The sequence below is a fragment of the Octopus bimaculoides genome, chromosome 14, assembly GCF_001194135.2.
Source record: "Octopus bimaculoides isolate UCB-OBI-ISO-001 chromosome 14, ASM119413v2, whole genome shotgun sequence".
NCBI classification, from domain to species: domain Eukaryota; kingdom Metazoa; phylum Mollusca; class Cephalopoda; order Octopoda; family Octopodidae; genus Octopus; species Octopus bimaculoides.
Genome location: NC_068994.1, coordinates 1,822,993 through 1,826,488, shown reverse-complemented (window position 1 = coordinate 1,826,488; position 3,496 = coordinate 1,822,993). Strand labels below are relative to the sequence as shown.

The 3,496-nt window shown below is 33.0% G+C and overlaps 1 non-coding gene across 1 annotated transcript; it reads left to right on the top strand.

Annotated features, from left to right (window-relative positions):
• The first annotated feature begins 6 nt into the window (after positions 1–6).
• LOC106870875 (uncharacterized) lies at positions 7–3,001 on the top strand. Its single transcript, XR_008265516.1, has 2 exons — positions 7–325; positions 1,494–3,001. It is a non-coding gene; the product is annotated as an uncharacterized LOC106870875 (transcript).
• Positions 3,002–3,496: the final 495 nt, after the last annotated feature.

Genomic DNA, 3,496 nt, shown 5'->3' with positions numbered 1-3,496 from the left:
CCTTGTAGTAGCAGCTGTAATAGTATCTGTGGTGATTGTAGTGTCGATCACACTGTGTATTGTGAAATGTAGCAGCGGTCAGTCTCGCTCGGCCAAGAGCACTAGGAAAGGTGTTAATCGGTCAGCTATATGTAACAGAATTGATCAACCGTTACCGTGTCAGAGCAGCAGTATTCCTGGTACCCCAGTGAGGTACTCTTCTGAGATGAATAATAGAAACATGCCATTTGTGGAATGTAAGGAAGATTTTTACCCGCAGTATGAGTCTCAGATTGATTGGTCAAACACGGGTACCCTGGAGAAGAGTCCACCCACCACAATATTGGTAAGTTGCATTATATATTATAATTTAATGTATATTTATGTAAACCTGTGTATATTTGTGTATGTGAGTATGTACATATATATAAATGATAAAAAGTCAGGAGATATGAGAGATGAATATATTTGACCACTTGACATCCTTATTGCTGCAGTTATTTTTATATACTGCACCTTAAATTATATTTTATGAAGATTAATATTTCCAGAATTGTGTGAACAGGTTTTCACTGTATCCTGTGCTTTCTTTTATTTGTGTTTGTAAGTAGTCATTGGTGAAGGCTTTAGGGGTCTCTGCTCCTGGAATCTGTTCCAGCTTGAGGTGAGGTGTGTAGATTGCACATGGGTTACAACTGTGTGCAATAATTTCAGCAGGTTAAGATAAAACAGAACCTTGCCTGAGATCAAATCATTTGACACAACAACAAATAAAGCAACAATTATCAAGGAGTGTTTTGGTTCTTTATTATATTCCGTCTTTCAGTATAAAACCATTTTATTATTTTATGCTTCACCTATCATCCTTTTAGGGTTGATAAAGGAAGTACCAGTCAGGTGCTGGGGTGGGTGTAATGGCCTAAAATCCCACCCCACCCATAGCATGGCTGGCCTTGAAGTAAAATTTGACAGAATTATTTTAGACGCTGAAACGAACTCGATTTTGAATCATACTTATAGAGACGAAGTGACGGCTGTGTGTTTAAGGGGTTTGTTGTGCAATCATGTGGTTCTGAGTTCAATCTCACAGTGTGGTAACGTGTTTTTTTACAACAGTGCTCCAGTATGGCCAGAATCTAATGACTGAAACGCGTAAAAGGCTAAAATAATCTAAGAATACATAGTAGAAGGACTTTTACAATAGTTTCTGAAACATTTTAATAGGATCTATTGCTGCTTCTTACCCTCAAGATGGGGTCAGTAAAGAATACTAAACCACATGGAACTGAAGGAGCAGTGAGGGAAGGGTCCACATATTTTGGTATCATTGCATTTAAAAAAAATTTAAAACCATTCTTTCTTTTGTTTTTAAAACCATTTTATCCATGTGTATGAAACCATTCTATCTTTCTATATAAAACTCTTTTATTCATATATGGAAACTCAATCTTTTTGTAGTTAACCATTTCGTCTTTCAGTCTGAAAACAATTCCATTTTTCTCTTCCTCTTTCAGTTACCAACTCGAGTCAAAAGATAATAGGTAAACCACAGCACCAAATGACCAACTTCATTCTCCATTACTTAATTCTCTTATTTTGTCAACACTTCTTCCATCATTCCTGCAACACTTTTCACCAAATTGCCTAATTAACTTGTTTTAATCATTTATTTTTTATTTATATTGCTTTTTTTTTTCAATTTTTTACCTTAATTATTCATTTTTCTTCCAATTATTTTTTCTGTTTATTTTTTTAATATTTTTTACACAAAAAGTTATACAAGAGGAATTTCCTTGGATGCTCTCAGGTTATTTGGCTTAGAAAACCATTCCAGAATCTCCACAGAAATTGAAAAAATTTGCATAAATGGGATGAAAGAGAGATTGCTTCCTGTATTGGTGTATGTGTGTGTGTTTGTACATGCATTTGTGTGTTAATGTATATGAATATATATGTATAATATATATCATATATTTGTATAAACGCATATATATATTCATAAACTCATATATAAACTTAAAAATCAGGCATTAAGTGATCATTTATACACACATGTATGAACATGTGTGTACATGGATACCCATTAAACATATATAACAGGCATATATACACTGCATACCAGTATGCTACACACACACACACACACAGACCTACATAGTTGAATATAAACACACTGAAGTGTTATAGACTACACAACAGATCATATTATATACACCCCTCTATTTTATACCCTTCACATGGTCATCATTCCAGAATAATGCATAGGAGGATGAGAAGGCCTTCATGCTTCTGTTAGTTGATCAGTAAGGATAACATGGATTCTAGCCAGGATTGTCAATGCTTTACCTATTCTCTTCAGTTCGTCTCAGAGTACGGGGAGTAATAGAGAACAGGGATCAATAGAGTACAGGGAGTAATAGAGAACAGGGATCAATAGAGTACAGGGAGTAATAGAGAACAGGGATCAATAGAGTACAAGGAGTAATAGAGAACAGGGAGTAGGCTGTAGTTTGTGTTTGGAGTTGTGTGTCCAATGCTCTCTACTACAATATATTGACAGGAGTATCTGTAATGCAAGATATATGGATGTGTAGATGAGTATATGTATGCATGTGTGTGTGCATGGAGGATGTATGAATGTATGTATGTACGCCTGTACGTATGTATCAATACACACATGTGTGTGTCTAAATATGTATGTATGTACATACATATACACATATATGTATACATGTGTGTATATATATATATATATATATATATATATATATATATATATATATATATATATATATATATATATATATATATACGTACATGAACTTAATAGGGAAACAAAATAATAGGGAGGATAGATATAGTAAAGAAACCTAGAAAGAGAAAAATAGGAAGTGAAATAGATATAGTGAGATAATGAGAGAGAGAGAGAGAGAGAGAGAGAGAGAGAGAGAGAGAGGGAGAGGGAAATGAGAGAGAAAGAGATTGTGATAAATCTATGATGAAACAAGTGCAACATCATCAACAAATAAGCTGCAACAGTTTATCAAAGGATAAATACATATGGATGGGTGTGTGTGTAAGTATTTATATATATATTTATGTATATACACACACACACACATAGATATATACATATATACAAATATATATATATATATATGTGTATGTGCAGAAATCAATGTATTATCTGTTTTTATTGAACTGTTTTCTATTGATTGATTGATTCCAATATCTAAGATTTTTTGTACAGATCGGTGATAACAATCAGATTGATCTGTTCGAATTTTATTGCCCACGTTGCTTCATTAATCGATCAAAATAATTGGTTACGTTTACGATTTGTCTTTTTCCTTTTAAAAAAGAAAATATCTATAATGAATAAAGAAACAAATACTTACAAAAAAAGAACAATTAGGAAAAAACACCACTGCAACCACCACCACCAAGAACAACAACAAAATTAAATGCTTACATCGACAAGAATTGTGTATATATATATATATATATATATATATAT